General features: G+C 46.9%; 4 non-coding genes and 1 pseudogene across 4 annotated transcripts; all 5 read left to right on the top strand.

Moving 5' to 3' along the window:
• Positions 1-2006: 2006 nt before the first annotated feature.
• Positions 2007-2202, top strand: LOC141227171 (U2 spliceosomal RNA). The gene has a single exon (XR_012294269.1). It is a non-coding gene; the product is annotated as a U2 spliceosomal RNA (small nuclear RNA).
• A 6175-nt stretch (positions 2203-8377) lies between these two features.
• On the top strand, positions 8378-8567 carry LOC141227196 (U2 spliceosomal RNA). The gene has a single exon (XR_012294291.1). It is a non-coding gene; the product is annotated as a U2 spliceosomal RNA (small nuclear RNA).
• A 1115-nt stretch (positions 8568-9682) lies between these two features.
• LOC141227461 (U2 spliceosomal RNA) lies at positions 9683-9873 on the top strand. The gene has a single exon (XR_012294455.1). It is a non-coding gene; the product is annotated as a U2 spliceosomal RNA (small nuclear RNA).
• A 1115-nt stretch (positions 9874-10988) lies between these two features.
• LOC141227460 (U2 spliceosomal RNA) lies at positions 10989-11179 on the top strand. The gene has a single exon (XR_012294454.1). It is a non-coding gene; the product is annotated as a U2 spliceosomal RNA (small nuclear RNA).
• A 1115-nt stretch (positions 11180-12294) lies between these two features.
• LOC141227304 (U2 spliceosomal RNA) lies at positions 12295-12372 on the top strand (annotated as a pseudogene).
• Positions 12373-16824: the final 4452 nt, after the last annotated feature.

The raw sequence follows: 16824 nt of genomic DNA, 5'->3' as shown, positions 1-16824 counted from the left end.
CTCAACTCATGGAAGAAAGGTGAGGTATCACTACTATACAAAAAAGGTGACAAAACGGATCTTAAAAACTGGAGGCCGATAACTCTTTTAAATAGTGATTACAAAATTATGGCTAAGATCTGTGCAAATCGGTTGAAAAAGGTGATACATAAAGTAATTCATGCAAATCAGGTATGCGGGGTACCTGGGCGTAGTATCTGGGACAATTTAAACCTGGTGAAAGATTGTATTGAAGATGTAAAAACCAGAAAGACAAAGATGTCAATCCTAGCGGTGGATTTTGAGAAAGCTTTTGACCGCGTGTCTCATTTTTATCTTTTTAAAGTTTTAGAAAAAATGGGCATTCCGGGTGGGTTTTTATTGTCTCTTAAAGCTTTTTATAATGATTGTACGAGTAAGATTTTAGTTAATGGTTTTAAAACAAAAGAGGTAGTTTTAAAATCAGGGGTGAAGCAGGGTTGCCCTTTGTCCCCCCTGCTTTTTATATGTGCTATAGAACCCCTTTTATGTACAATACGCCGGGATAAGCAAATATGTGGAGTACCCTTACCCGGAGGGAACGGTCTACAAGTTAAAGTTGTAAGCTATATGGATGATGTAGCCGTGTTTGGATGTGATGTACCTTCAATACAAAAAACGATAAGCCAAATTCAGTCTTTTTGTACAGTTTCCGGTTTTAAAATTAATCTTACTAAATGTAATATTTTAAATGTTGGGGGAATGAGTTTACATGATGTACCAATTGCAGTTACAGATTCCATTACTATTTTAGGTGTTTCTTTTAATGAATCTAATAATGGTTTTAATAGCTGGGATGCGGCAGCACAGAAAATTAATCAGAAAATCTGCATGTGGAATATGAGAAAGCTGTCAATGGAAGGTAAAGTTCTGATTGTAAAAATGGTGATATTACCTATCCTGTTATATCTTAGTTTGGTGTTCCCCCCTCCTACAAATTTGTTGAAACGAATTACAAAAGTATGTTTTACCTTTTTTTGGGGCTCAAAAATGGAGAAACTCAAAAGAGAAATTGTGACAAAGCCAAAGGTTAAAGGTGGGAAAGATTTCCCTGTTTTAGATAAGTTTCTTTTAATACATTTTTTCTGTTTCTGTTTTAAAACCCTTTTTAAAGATAATTACCTTTCCTATTTTATGCGTTTTAACACTGGTTTTCTCATGAGAAGGTTTGGTTGGTTTGAAACGGTTTTATCCTCTCCTTATGCTTTTAACCTACCTGCACATTATGAGATTTTAAAGAAAATTATTCTTGATTTTAATTTGAATAAGAAACAGACAGGGGATCTATGTAACAGCAAGACACTACTCAAACAAATTAGCACTGATGTGACGTTGTGTGATATTGAACGTTATGATGATGACAAAACTGTACACATATGGAAAATGATTAACGCCCCTTATCTTTTTAATGTACAGAAAGACATGTCTTGGAGCTGCGCACACCACTGTCTTCCTTGCCGGGCATTCCAGTACAGAAGAGGTTTTGTGAGGTCTGCCATCTGCCCAAGAGAAGGTTGTCAAGAAGAAGAGACAGTGAAGCATCTTTTATGGACTTGTGCTTTTGCTAAAGAGTTCTGGAGAAGACTAATCCCCCTGCTGGAGAAAATGGTGGACCTCAAGGACTTTAATTTTGCATCAGTGTTATATGGTCTTCTGGAATGCCCAACAATGGACCAAAAAATAATGGCGTGGAAGATAGTGAATTGTGCCAAGATAGCGCTCTGGAATGCTAGAAATATTGCTGTTTTTAAACATGAAATGTTACCAGTAGATGATGTTTTAGCCTTTTGTAAAAGTGAAATGTACATATACTATTTATTGGACAGGAAAAATAATGTAACGTTGGCAGGCAAATGGCTTTTTAACCTATGGAATATTTGAAGTCTTGTAAAATTTGCTGTGATGGAATTTTTATTTTTCTTTGAAGTCCCGAAAGTGTAATGTGGATGTAATGGTTTTATTTCTGTAATTTGTTAAATTTTAAATAAACGGTTTTTATCCCCATGTGGGGGATAGCCAAATTAAAAAAAATCTGTTCTTATCAGTTTAATATCTGATACGTCCCCTATCTGGGGACCATATATTAAATGGATTTTTAGAACAGGGAGATGGAAAAAGAGCTTGCTCTGTCCACTCCACGCATTGACCTGGTATTGCAGTATCTCCAGGACCGGTGCACCCCTTCTTTAATGCAGTTTCTAAAATCAGAAAGAATTGAATTCAATGTTTTTTGTTCATTTTGCTTGTTTGTCGGATTTTGGGATGGACTCTTTGGCTTTGCTTTTCTTCTCCTCATTGGATTTTTCATGTTCAAAGTTGCAGAAGCCAGATTACAAGCTCATTTTGGTTCAACTTCAGCAACTGTGCATTGCATTGCCATGTAATGTGATGCAATGCTATCTTTCTAGCTCTCCCTTTTTACTTCCTTTTGGATAAACAGACATATTAGGCAAGCATTTTGGAGCTTTCACCTAAATAACTACAGGTGGTGAGATAAGCTGCACAATATAATTGACCTTTCAGTATATTGTTGCACACACACCATCTATTTAGCAAATGCCCTTGTTATCAACAGCAGCCTTTTAAACTCACCTGAGCTAACAGGTATGTGCGCTGGTTACTCTGCTGCGCTTAAAATTTCTTTTTTGGTTTGCTACAATGCCTTTTCTGAAACGTTGTCTCCTTCTGCTGGAACACTGACTTCTTTCATTTAATGCCTGCAGACTATAAAAGAGAACCCAACCCAAAAAGTTTGGTTGATTAGTCTGTGGCATTCTGTTAAACTGTTGCTTATGGCGGTCTCTGTGAGCTTCTCAGCGACATTCAGCCAGCCAGGTATCCTGCCTGCAGTAGATGGAATGTGGCAATGGAACGCTGGCTGCGCGTGTCATAATAGGCTCTGAGCCTTTATATACCTGTGCACAGCAGCAGCCACCTTCAGTCTGCTGCTGGACAGCCAGCAGCAGCAGCAGCAGGAGAGGTATGTAATCAGGAGCCCTCCTGCTAAGGGTAGACAGCTGCTCGTTCCACCCCACCCCCCGCCTTAATTGGTTCTCCTCCCTTCCAACGGTGTTGAGGCGGGTGGGAACAGCAGGGGGTGAAGGTGCTGTGTTTAAAGAGGTGGAGTTATGCAGATCTAAAACGCGTGGATTGCAGCAGCAGCAAGCCGAAAAGTGCAGGCATGTAAGGGATCTAGAGGTTGACAACATGTCTTCTTAACGGGAGTCCAGGAGCTCATCTCCACAAATGGACTTTTCAGGATCCTTGGGTGGCTCCGTAGTTTGAAACCAATTCTGGTTATCGCTTCTCGGCCTTTTGGCACGATCTATCAGGTTTACCTGTGTGGTCTTGCCTGTGAGGTGCTCTTGGTACCCTTTCTCTCGGCCTGGGGGGATCGTTCCTCTTCGGAGGGACTTAACCCCCCTGCTGCTATTGGGAGGAAGGATTAGTCCGGGAGCAACGGGAAGGGATCCCATGAAGGCTTGCGCCTTTCAGAGAGAAGAGTCGGTACGTTCCTGAGTGAAGGATGCCGGCAACGCTCACATATTCATCGGGTGATGCCCGGATGCGGAACACCGTGAGGATTGAAGTTGGAGCAGGATCGAGGACGGAGAAGAACTTGGACTACATCTGCCATAGGATTCTGCTTGGAGTTCTGGAGTTTCGGCGGGAAGACATATTCTGCTTCCAGGACAATGAGTACAAGGGGACTTACACCATCACCTTCAAGAGCCAGGGATGCTGTCACCAACCGGTACAAAAGGTAAATGAGAAAAACTACTTAGATGAATTGGATGGACTAACCTTTTGTCTCTTGTATGCCTATGACGAGATCCCTATCGTGGTGCATTTCCCGAACCCCTTTGTGGAGGCTGCAGACATCTCGACCTACCTTATCCGTTATTGTGATGATCTGAGATACCTGGGCACTGTGAAGAACGTGGTAGGCTTCTGGTGCGGCAAGAGGAGGTACATGGCCCGTCTAAAGAGGGACCCAAGCGGAGTGGGAGGAATGCTACACCCTCCCTCAACATTTGTGATCGGTAAGAGCAGAGGCTACTTATTTTACCCTGGAATGCCGGTATGTTGCAGGAACTGTGGACAAATGGGTCATACCCAAACGTCCTGCACGGGCAGGAAAGTAGACCGCTGCAATAATTGCAGCTGTTACGGACATTTAATGAAGGACTGTCCCGCTGGGAGGAAATGCAATCTTTGTGGTGAGGCGGGGCACATGTTCCGAGGATGCCCCAACAGGACCAGGACCAGGACTTACGCAGAAGCTGCATCTTCTGCAGCTGAGCCGATGCGCCCGCCGGTCTTCACTGGCGGGCCGGCGTCGGAGGGCGGTTCGAAGGGCGAGAAGGCTGGGATGGAGCAGGGAGCCGGAGGCCCCACTGGGGCGGCCCCTGCATCGAAGTCCCTTAACGATGGGCGGACCTCGCATGGACCGGAGCGGAGGGGTCCTCCTTCTGGGAGGGTATCCTCCGTGTCGATGGTTCCCGATACCGATCCTGTTGGGCTGGAGGGTGGTGCCCCTGTGCGGTTGGCTACAGGGGACCACGCAGCGATGGCCTCAGGATCTTCCAGGGCGATTAGCCAGCCAGATGAGGGGGCTTTGCTTCTAGGTGACGAACATCAGGGAATCTGTATTGGTGATCTTATCCTGATGGACCAGTCTCTCCCCCTGGAGGAGGTGGAGGAAGAGGAGGACTGCACCAGTGACCTAGTGGAGTCTGCCCCGAAAAAGAGACGGAATGTCGAAGCCCCAGCGTCTCCTGGAATGTGGCTGGGAACCGTGACCTACGAGGGGGCAACCGCCGGCTCACAGAATATCGAGTCATTTGGGTCCTCTAGCCCGGATGTCCTGGAGCAATTTGGCATACAGGGCTTTGAGTCAGGTGTCCTCATGGAAGATCCACCACCCTGACCTATTAATGCCCACATTAAGACTTGTCTCACTGAATGTGAGGTCATTAAAGAGCCCAGTTCGTAGGGCTGCTCTATTTAAGTACTTAGAAACCACTGACTTTGACATATGTTTATTACAGGAATGCGGGATACAACATGCACTAAATTATAATGACATCAAGACAGATTGGAGACTGGGGCCCTCCATCTGGTCTGGCTCCAATGACAACAAGTCAGCGGGGGTGGGCTTCCTCTGTCGTGGGAGAAATATTGCTATAAATACTGTCACAGAAATAGTACCAGGCAGAGTGGTTTTAGTGCATTTTAAATTTAATGGTTTTACCCTACGTGTAATGAATGTTTATGCTTCCCCTGATAAGCAAGAGAGAATTAATTTATTTGGGATATTGCCATTGTACTGTACTGGGTCATCTCCCCTGATCGTAGGGGGTGATTTTAATTGTCTTTGTGCTAGTGAACAACGAGCGGGGGGTGACCCTTTACGCAAATTGGATAAGTCAAGTCATCTATTGAAAGATTTTATAACTGATTTTAAATTATGCGATGCTTGGAGGTCACTCCTGCCGACGGACCCTGGTTATACGTGGTCCGGAAGAGGGGTGTCCTCCAGGATCGATTTTATTTTCCTATCAGATGATTTTAACCCTGTAAAATGTGTTTTAACATCAAATATATTTTCTGACCATAAGGGCTTGGAGGTGCACCTAGAATACCGGGATGAACAGAGGGTCAACAGGGGCCTCTGGCGTCTAAGTACTTACCTGCTGGAGGACCCTCTGATTCGACAAGACTTTGGTAAAGCCTATCAAGCCTGGCGGCGACAAAAACCTTCTGATGCCCCTATGGTAACCTGGTGGGAAAATTTGAAAAAAAAAGTCAGAATGTTTTTTATAAAAGCAGGGAGACGTAAAGCTAGAGAGAAAAAAAGATGTTTTAGTGATCTTAACACCAAACTACAAACACTTTTTAAATTCAAAGAGCTAGGGGTGGAGGTGGGAGATGATATTGCTGGCCTAAAAACTGAAATTCAGAACTGCATAGACACAAAGGGGAAAGAGATTATTTTTAACTCTAGAGTGCAGCACTTGGAGGAGGGGGAGAAGTGCTCTCGCTTCTTCTTCAAAAAAGTCATGGATAAAAGAGAAGTGATCACAAATCTAGAGGGTGAAACATCTATGCAGGGAATGTTGAATGCTACTTTTAACTTTTATAAGCATCTTTTTAGTAAAAAGTGTATAGATGAGTCCTTTTTATCTGATGCTCTTAATGATCTCGATTTTAAGTTAAATTTTACAGACCAGGAGTTTTTAGAACGCGATATTGTTTTAGAGGAATTATTTTATGTTTTTAAAAGTTTCTCTAAGGGCAAAGCACCTGGGTGTGATGGACTACCTGTAGAGTTTTATCTTACTTTTTGGGACATTTTAAAAGAGGACCTTTTTATGCTTTTTAAAGAAGTTTTTATTTGTGAACAGTTGCCATTTTCGTGGAGGAGAGGAGTGGTGTCTTTGATATATAAAAAAGGTGATCGCAGTGCTCTAGCGAATTGGAGACGCATAACTCTCCTAAACGTCGATTACAAGGTACTTGCTAAGGTGGTTGCAAACCGGCTCAGGAATGTCATTGCCAAACTAATCCAGCCTGAGCAGGTTTGTAGTGTACCAGGCAGAAGTATTTCAGAGGTTTTAAACGTATTAAGGGATGTAATTTGGTATTCCAGAGACCGGGGTCAAAATGTAGCTCTTTTAGCCCTAGATTTTGAAAAAGCTTTCGATAGAGTCTCTCATAGATTTCTTTTTAGAGTTTTAAAAAGAATGGGTATCCCTAATATGCTTTTAAATTGTATTAAGATTTTATATAAAAATTGTTTTAGTCAAATTTCTCTTAATGGCTTTTTAACAGATGGAGTTCCCCTTGAGTCCGGAGTGAAGCAGGGATGCCCCTTGTCGCCCATCCTGTTCATCTGCGCCATGGAGCCCCTGCTGAGCGCAATAAGGAAAGACAAAGTGATTAGAGGGGTTCCTGTTCCTGGCGGAGGTGGCAGTGATGTGAGAGTCTTTGGCTACATGGATGACGTGACGGTTGTGTGCGTGGACCCTGCTTCCCTCCGGAGGGCGGTGTTGCGCATCGAATTTTTTTCCCAGGCATCCGGGTTTAAACTTAATTTAAATAAATCTGAATGTCTGACTTTGGGATCCTGGGACACCGCCCAACTCCCGCAGCTCACTATAAAACGAGACAATGTAAAAATTCTTGGAGTTGTTTTTAACGAGGAGAATGTGGGAACTCAAAACTGGGAGAATGTCATAGGAAAAATGTCAAAGAAAATATCATTTTGGGGTTTGAGGTCCCTAACAATGGAGGGGAAAATTTTAATTATAAAATCAGTGTTGTTACCCCTCATACTGTATATAGCTATGGTGTACCCCCCCTCTGATGTTTTAATTAAAAAAATGACTAGGATGATCTTTATGTTTTTATGGAACTCCAAAATGGAAAAATTAAGGCGAGAAATAATGAGGAAGAATAAAATGAACGGCGGAAGGGATGTCCCCGACTTACATATTTATTTGTATTTAAATTATTTCTGCTTTTGTTTCAAACATTTTAATGGTAATAGTGCGCTAAGTTATTTTTTAAAATATACTTGTGGGATGATTTTTAAAAGATGGTTTAAGTTGTCGTTGAATTCCCCTGTTTTACTATGCCCCCCCAAACACCAAGCAATCTTAGAAAAGACTGTTCGATTTTATAGCCTTGGTGATTTTAAAATGGACATTTTTAAAGACCGCAAGAAGCTTTTATCTTTTCTGAGGAGGAATGAAGATGTGACCCCCATAGTAAATTTCTCAGAAGAGAGGTCGAAGCAAGTTTGGAAGAATGTCTTCGGGAAATTCTTAGCAAATGGACATAAGGACATCGCATGGATGGTGGTCCACCAGTGCCTCCCCACCAGAGAGTTTCAACACAGGAGAGGCCTGGTGGCCAGAGCAAAATGCCCCAGAGACTCATGTGTTTATGACGAAACCACCTTGCACCTTATGTGGAATTGCCCATTTGCACAGGAACTTTGGCACAAAGTTGGGATTCTTTTAAAATGGACTTGCGGTTTAAGAGATTTTAACCATGAATATGTTTTATATGGCCTTTTTAAATGTCCGACCCCTCAACAGTATTTTATATGTTGGTGTATGATTAACTGTTTTAAAGACGCCCTTTGGAAGGCACGCAATATTTTACTTTTTAAACGTGACGCTATTTCTGTGAAGGATTGTCTTAAAATTGCTTTTAGCCAGATGTATATTTATTACTTGAGGGATGTGAAATGTATTGGGAGAAGGGATGCCAATCGTATATGGGGTTTTTATGGGTGGAATTCTGTGTTTTAATAATGTACTGTTTGTGTTGTTGTTTTTGATTGTAAACCATCTTTTACGCACTTAATAAAATATGTTGAAACCTGATCTGTTCTTATCAGTTTAATATCTGATACGTCCCCTATCTGGGGACCATATATTAAATGGATTTTTAGAACAGGGAGATGGAAAAAGAGCTTGCTCTGTCCACTCCACGCATTGACCTGGTATTGCAGTATCTCCAGGACCGGTGCACCCCTTCTTTAATGCAGTTTCTAAAATCAGAAAGAATTGAATTCAATGTTTTTTGTTCATTTTGCTTGTTTGTCGGATTTTGGGATGGACTCTTTGGCTTTGCTTTTCTTCTCCTCATTGGATTTTTCATGTTCAAAGTTGCAGAAGCCAGATTACAAGCTCATTTTGGTTCAACTTCAGCAACTGTGCATTGCATTGCCATGTAATGTGATGCAATGCTATCTTTCTAGCTCTCCCTTTTTACTTCCTTTTGGATAAACAGACATATTAGGCAAGCATTTTGGAGCTTTCACCTAAATAACTACAGGTGGTGAGATAAGCTGCACAATATAATTGACCTTTCAGTATATTGTTGCACACACACCATCTATTTAGCAAATGCCCTTGTTATCAACAGCAGCCTTTTAAACTCACCTGAGCTAACAGGTATGTGCGCTGGTTACTCTGCTGCGCTTAAAATTTCTTTTTTGGTTTGCTACAATGCCTTTTCTGAAACGTTGTCTCCTTCTGCTGGAACACTGACTTCTTTCATTTAATGCCTGCAGACTATAAAAGAGAACCCAACCCAAAAAGTTTGGTTGATTAGTCTGTGGCATTCTGTTAAACTGTTGCTTATGGCGGTCTCTGTGAGCTTCTCAGCGACATTCAGCCAGCCAGGTATCCTGCCTGCAGTAGATGGAATGTGGCAATGGAACGCTGGCTGCGCGTGTCATAATAGGCTCTGAGCCTTTATATACCTGTGCACAGCAGCAGCCACCTTCAGTCTGCTGCTGGACAGCCAGCAGCAGCAGCAGCAGGAGAGGTATGTAATCAGGAGCCCTCCTGCTAAGGGTAGACAGCTGCTCGTTCCACCCCACCCCCCGCCTTAATTGGTTCTCCTCCCTTCCAACGGTGTTGAGGCGGGTGGGAACAGCAGGGGGTGAAGGTGCTGTGTTTAAAGAGGTGGAGTTATGCAGATCTAAAATGCGTGGATTGCAGCAGCAGCAAGCCGAAAAGTGCAGGCATGTAAGGGATCTAGAGGTTGACAACATGTCTTCTTAACGGGAGTCCAGGAGCTCATCTCCACAAATGGACTTTTCAGGATCCTTGGGTGGCTCCGTAGTTTGAAACCAATTCTGGTTATCGCTTCTCGGCCTTTTGGCTAAGATCAAGTGTAGTATCTGTTCTTATCAGTTTAATATCTGATACGTCCCCTATCTGGGGACCATATATTAAATGGATTTTTAGAACAGGGAGATGGAAAAAGAGCTTGCTCTGTCCACTCCACGCATTGACCTGGTATTGCAGTATCTCCAGGACCGGTGCACCCCTTCTTTAATGCAGTTTCTAAAATCAGAAAGAATTGAATTCAATGTTTTTTGTTCATTTTGCTTGTTTGTCGGATTTTGGGATGGACTCTTTGGCTTTGCTTTTCTTCTCCTCATTGGATTTTTCATGTTCAAAGTTGCAGAAGCCAGATTACAAGCTCATTTTGGTTCAACTTCAGCAACTGTGCATTGCATTGCCATGTAATGTGATGCAATGCTATCTTTCTAGCTCTCCCTTTTTACTTCCTTTTGGATAAACAGACATATTAGGCAAGCATTTTGGAGCTTTCACCTAAATAACTACAGGTGGTGAGATAAGCTGCACAATATAATTGACCTTTCAGTATATTGTTGCACACACACCATCTATTTAGCAAATGCCCTTGTTATCAACAGCAGCCTTTTAAACTCACCTGAGCTAACAGGTATGTGCGCTGGTTACTCTGCTGCGCTTAAAATTTCTTTTTTGGTTTGCTACAATGCCTTTTCTGAAACGTTGTCTCCTTCTGCTGGAACACTGACTTCTTTCATTTAATGCCTGCAGACTATAAAAGAGAACCCAACCCAAAAAGTTTGGTTGATTAGTCTGTGGCATTCTGTTAAACTGTTGCTTATGGCGGTCTCTGTGAGCTTCTCAGCGACATTCAGCCAGCCAGGTATCCTGCCTGCAGTAGATGGAATGTGGCAATGGAACGCTGGCTGCGCGTGTCATAATAGGCTCTGAGCCTTTATATACCTGTGCACAGCAGCAGCCACCTTCAGTCTGCTGCTGGACAGCCAGCAGCAGCAGCAGCAGGAGAGGTATGTAATCAGGAGCCCTCCTGCTAAGGGTAGACAGCTGCTCGTTCCACCCCACCCCCCGCCTTAATTGGTTCTCCTCCCTTCCAACGGTGTTGAGGCGGGTGGGAACAGCAGGGGGTGAAGGTGCTGTGTTTAAAGAGGTGGAGTTATGCAGATCTAAAACGCGTGGATTGCAGCAGCAGCAAGCCGAAAAGTGCAGGCATGTAAGGGATCTAGAGGTTGACAACATGTCTTCTTAACGGGAGTCCAGGAGCTCATCTCCACAAATGGACTTTTCAGGATCCTTGGGTGGCTCCGTAGTTTGAAACCAATTCTGGTTATCGCTTCTCGGCCTTTTGGCTAAGATCAAGTGTAGTATCTGTTCTTATCAGTTTAATATCTGATACGTCCCCTATCTGGGGACCATATATTAAATGGATTTTTAGAACAGGGAGATGGAAAAAGAGCTTGCTCTGTCCACTCCACGCATTGACCTGGTATTGCAGTATCTCCAGGACCGGTGCACCCCTTCTTTAATGCAGTTTCTAAAATCAGAAAGAATTGAATTCAATGTTTTTTGTTCATTTTGCTTGTTTGTCGGATTTTGGGATGGACTCTTTGGCTTTGCTTTTCTTCTCCTCATTGGATTTTTCATGTTCAAAGTTGCAGAAGCCAGATTACAAGCTCATTTTGGTTCAACTTCAGCAACTGTGCATTGCATTGCCATGTAATGTGATGCAATGCTATCTTTCTAGCTCTCCCTTTTTACTTCCTTTTGGATAAACAGACATATTAGGCAAGCATTTTGGAGCTTTCACCTAAATAACTACAGGTGGTGAGATAAGCTGCACAATATAATTGACCTTTCAGTATATTGTTGCACACACACCATCTATTTAGCAAATGCCCTTGTTATCAACAGCAGCCTTTTAAACTCACCTGAGCTAACAGGTATGTGCGCTGGTTACTCTGCTGCGCTTAAAATTTCTTTTTTGGTTTGCTACAATGCCTTTTCTGAAACGTTGTCTCCTTCTGCTGGAACACTGACTTCTTTCATTTAATGCCTGCAGACTATAAAAGAGAACCCAACCCAAAAAGTTTGGTTGATTAGTCTGTGGCATTCTGTTAAACTGTTGCTTATGGCGGTCTCTGTGAGCTTCTCAGCGACATTCAGACAGCCAGGTATCCTGCCTGCAGTAGATGGAATGTGGCAATGGAACGCTGGCTGCGCGTGTCATAATAGGCTCTGAGCCTTTATATACCTGTGCACAGCAGCAGCCACCTTCAGTCTGCTGCTGGACAGCCAGCAGCAGCAGCAGCAGGAGAGGTATGTAATCAGGAGCCCTCCTGCTAAGGGTAGACAGCTGCTCGTTCCACCCCACCCCCCGCCTTAATTGGTTCTCCTCCCTTCCAACGGTGTTGAGGCGGGTGGGAACAGCAGGGGGTGAAGGTGCTGTGTTTAAAGAGGTGGAGTTATGCAGATCTAAAACGCGTGGATTGCAGCAGCAGCAAGCCGAAAAGTGCAGGCATGTAAGGGATCTAGAGGTTGACAACATGTCTTCTTAACGGGAGTCCAGGAGCTCATCTCCACAAATGGACTTTTCAGGATCCTTGGGTGGCTCCGTAGTTTGAAACCAATTCTGGTTATCGCTTCTCGGCCTTTTGGCTAAGAACAAGTGTAGTATCTGTTCTTTTAAGAACACAAGAGCTACGATCTACACTTGACGAGAGCGATCGAACTCGGAAGGAGAAGAGCTTCGGAGCCCAGCTGACATCGGAGAAGGAAGGCGGATATCGGTGGGAGGAAGAAGCTCTAAAGAATCCAGAAGAAGACGAAGACTCGGAGAAGAATCGGGCTGTCCTGTGGAATCTTCGAGGAAGAAAATCATCGAGACAAAGACCTTTCGGGGAATTTGTCCAGAACACGACGGGAGAAGAATCTGCATAGCTCCACCCATTCCGGGAAGAGTTCCAGCTCCAGCTCCAAGAAGTAACTGCAGGAGGAAAGCCATGGCAAGCGCTGCGAGGAAGGCTGAAAAGAAGAGCCTGGAGCAGGGGACAGCCAGGAGGGCCCAGCCAGGAGCCGATTCTGACCCCAAGGACTCTGCCTCCACGACTGGCCAGCAGAAGGGACCCCAGAAGCCCCACCACGAAGCTCCAGCCCTGGAGCCATGGATGCGGCAGACGGTGGCCCTGAAGCTGAAGGAAGTGGATGGGAGGGTGCCGGACATGTCCTCGGACGTGTTCTGCCAGAAGATGCTGCTGGATCGAGGCTTCTCCAGGTCGGACACCCTCAGCATCCAGACCTTCTTGACGGGTATCTTCTTCGTCACCTTCGCCACTGTGAACACCTGCAGGAGGTTCTGGGAAATGGTAAGCGCAAAAGGACCGGATAATTCTTTCTCTGCCTTTACAGGTAGCTGCCCTATCCAGAGGGACGAAAGGAGGATCACGGTCTCCATGCGCAACCCGCACACCCCAGGCCAAGACATCTGTACCTTCCTGAGACGCTTCTGTTTGGTTGTGAAGGAACCCTCTCACATCCTGAATGGACTCGGCTTCTGGACAGGTAAGTGGTCGGTGACCGTTAGACTTCACAGGGACCTGGCGTACTCAGACGGACTTCGGCACCTGCCCCCGACATTCTCCCTGGGCAACTCCTACGGCCTCATCTATTACCCGGACATGCCGCGGAACTGCAGGAGATGCGGCAAGAACGGCCACGAGATGAAGGACTGCAAGGAGGATGCCTGCAGGATTTGTCGAGTGACGGGACACAGCTCGAAGGACTGCCCGAAGAAGACGTCCTGCAACCTGTGTGGGCTGGCGGCTCATCTATACAAGGATTGCCCCAAGCGTGAGAGATCCTGGGCATCGGTGGTTGGGACGACCCCAGCTCCGGAGGACAAGGCCCCGACGACCAGGCCTGTGAAGGTCAAGGACGCGACAACCAAGGCCCCAGCGGCCAAGGCCGAGATGACCAAGGCCAAAGCGGTCAAGGAGTCGGTGGCCAAAGCCCCAGCGACGGTCCCAACAGCTCCGAAGCAGAAGAAAAAGTCAAAGGAGGGTAAGAGTTCTGTCACCCCTCTCTCGATCCCTCCCCCTGCCACCCCCGTCCAATCCCCCCCCACCCCGGCCACCCCTGCTGAGGATTCCACTTCCTCTTCCTCCTTCCCCTACTCCTCAGCAGGTGTCCTTTCCCCTGCCCCGGCAGCCACTCTCCCTCCCCAGACCATGGTAGCGGTGGAATTAACCTTTCCTCCACCCGCCGCTATCTATTCCGAGGAGGATTTTCCCCTTCTTGTCTCCCCAGTTCCAACCCGGGGAAAGAGGAAAGTGGAGGACAGCCCTGCTACTGAATCCTCCAAAAAGAAGATTCTGGATTTCGTAGGCGAAAAGGAGGATACCCTCCCTGAGCCAGAAGAGATGGAGCACATGGTTGAGACCCTGGTGGCCGAGCCAGAAGAGGAGGAACTGGTGGTCGCCGAGATCGAGGCCGCGCTGCTTGACCAGATGGAGGAAGAGGGCCTGCTGGTGATCCCGTCACCAGCAGTCAACACCGACGAGGGACCACCCGACCGGAGTGGTAACTAAGGTGTATTGCCTGCGCTAACTTTTTCTTTTTTCCCTACATGATGGCTAATATTAACTTATTTTCCATTAATGTCAGGAGCATCAAGGACAAGTTCAGACGTCAGACTATTTATGCCTTCCTTACTTCCCAGTTGTGTGATGTTTATATGTTGCAGGAATGTTCCCTTCCCTCCTCTAGGTCCTTCAAACATCTGGCCAGGGAGTGGTCCCACGGTCCATCCTACTGGTCCGGTGGGGGTGACTGCAAGTCTGCGGGGGTCGCAATTCTGATCAGGGGGGGCGCATTCACGCTTGAGTCCGTCCAGGAGCTCATCTGCGGCAGGGCTCTTGTTGTAGATGGCAACTGGGCAGGAGAACCTGTCAGGTTCATCAACGTGTATGCGTCCCCACTGAAGAATGAGCGTTTGGAGCTTTTCCAGACCCTGCGGCTTCAGCTTGCCACCACCAGGACCTTAGTGATGGCCGGGGATTTCAACTGCCCCATCGAGGAGGATGGTCGTAGTTCTGGCACATCTGCCAAGTTGGACATCACGTCCAAGCTGCTCATCGAGATGGTAACCGAGGCCTCTCTTCAGGACGTGGTGGGCTCCATGGGGAGAGGCTCCACGAACTATTCGTGGAGCCGACCCGATGGCTCACTCCGCTCCAGGATTGACTTTGTGTTCACCTCTCGGGCAGTCAGGCAGAGTAGGCGCTCGATGGTCCCCTGCTTCTTCTCCGACCACAGAGCCATTCACTTACAAGGTGTCCTCGGCGACGGTTTTCCGTCCGGCCCCGGCTCCTGGAAGCTGAATTGTGCTCTGCTGGCTCAGGATGAAGTCGTGGAGGAGCTGAGAGCAGCCTACGCAATGTGGCAGTCCTACAAGGGTAGCTTCCAAACAGTCTCTGATTGGTGGGAATATGTTAAACTTGAGTTTCGCTGTTTCTTTCAGGCCAAGGGTCGACAACAGGCGTGTGAGAAGAGGAGGGACTTCAGAGGGCTGCAGCGCGAGCTGCGGTCGCTGCAGGACCTTCTTCACTGCGGCTGGGACGTGAGGGAGGAGCTGGAGGAGACCAAGAAGAGCCTGAAAAGGCACTTTGAGGAGGAGTCCAAGCGAATCGTCTTCCGTTCCAAAGTGGAGAATCTGGAGAAGGGTGAGAAATGTAACTCATTCTTTTTCAGGAAACTTCATGCCGGTCACACGCCCCTGAACGAGCTGCGAGACGAGAGCGGAAACATGCGACGTGGGAAGGAGGACGTGATGAGGGTCGTCAGCGACTTCTACAGCAAACTCTACTCCCACAAGACTACCGACCCCGACGCTGCTGATAAGTTCCTGTCAGGTATCACTAACCATCTTGATCCTGCAGGCACGGCAGCCTTGGACAAACCTCTGATGGTGGGCGAATTGCTCTCTGCCGCTAAATCCTTTAGGACCGGCAGGACCCCGGGCAGTGATGGTCTTCCAGCGGAGCTCTATGTAGCGCTGGGAGACCTCATCTGTCCGGACCTGTTGGACCTGTACGAGGAGATGGTGGTGGAGGGTAGAATGCCTCCATCTTTGAGGGAAGGAATGGTCACGATCCTGTACAAGCGGAAGGGAGAGAGGTGCGACCTGAGGAATTGGCGTCCCATCACTCTGCTCAACGTGGACTACAAGATCCTGGCCAAGACGATGGCGACACGACTTAAGACGGTCATCAGACGGATCATCCACCCGGACCAGACCTGCGGCATCCCTGGACGTCGCATCGCAGACAGCCTCGCTCTCGTGCGGGACACGGTCGAGTACATCAAGGTCCGCTGCGCACACGCGGCCCTGGTCTCCTTGGATCAGGAGAAGGCCTTCGACCGGGTTTCCCACGAGTTCATGGGCCGAGCTCTGCACCGGTTAGGTTTGGGTAACATGTTTTGTTCGTATGTCCGTCTGATGTATTTTGATATCCACAGCTCGGTGTTGGTGAACGGCTGGAAGACTGACCCCTTCCCTGTCCTCTCTGGGGTCAGACAAGGCTGCCCTCTATCACCTCTTCTTTTTGTTTGTGTTATAGAACTCTTCGCAGAGGCTATCCGGCAGAATGGAGAGATCAGAGGGATCACCGCACCGGGTCCGGGACGACACGAGGTCAAGTGCTCGCTCTACATGGACGACGTCACCGTCTTCTGCGCTGATCGTGGTTCAGTCGACGCCCTCGTCCAGACGTGTGAGAGGTTCGGCCGGGCTTCAGGGGCCAAAGTCAACTGCAGGAAGTCGGAAGCCATGCTCTTCGGGGATTGGCAGCCGGCCTCCTCCGCCCTCTTCCCCTTCAACATTCAACCGGATTTCCTCAAGGTGCTGGGAGTCTGGTTCGGGAAGGAAGGAGCGGCCCTCAAGTCCTGGCAAGAACGCTTGGCCAAAGTGAAGCAACGGATCGGACTCTGGAGCCTCAGACACCTCACTTGTGAGGGTAAGGCACTCGTCCTGCGTAATGAGGTCCTGCCCGTCTTGCAGTACACGGCGCAGGCCTGGCCCCCACACGTCACTGTGTGCAGGGCCATTACCAGGACAGTGTTTCACTTTGTCTGGGGATCCAAGATGGACAGAGTCAGGCGGGCCGTCATG

The sequence above is a fragment of the Phyllobates terribilis genome, unplaced genomic scaffold (genome assembly GCF_046119375.1).
Source record: "Phyllobates terribilis strain yellow unplaced genomic scaffold, ASM4611937v1 Scaffold_416__1_contigs__length_1633014, whole genome shotgun sequence".
NCBI classification, from domain to species: domain Eukaryota; kingdom Metazoa; phylum Chordata; class Amphibia; order Anura; family Dendrobatidae; genus Phyllobates; species Phyllobates terribilis.
The sequence above is the reverse complement of the archived record's forward strand: the minus strand, read 5'-3'. Positions and strand labels throughout refer to the sequence as shown.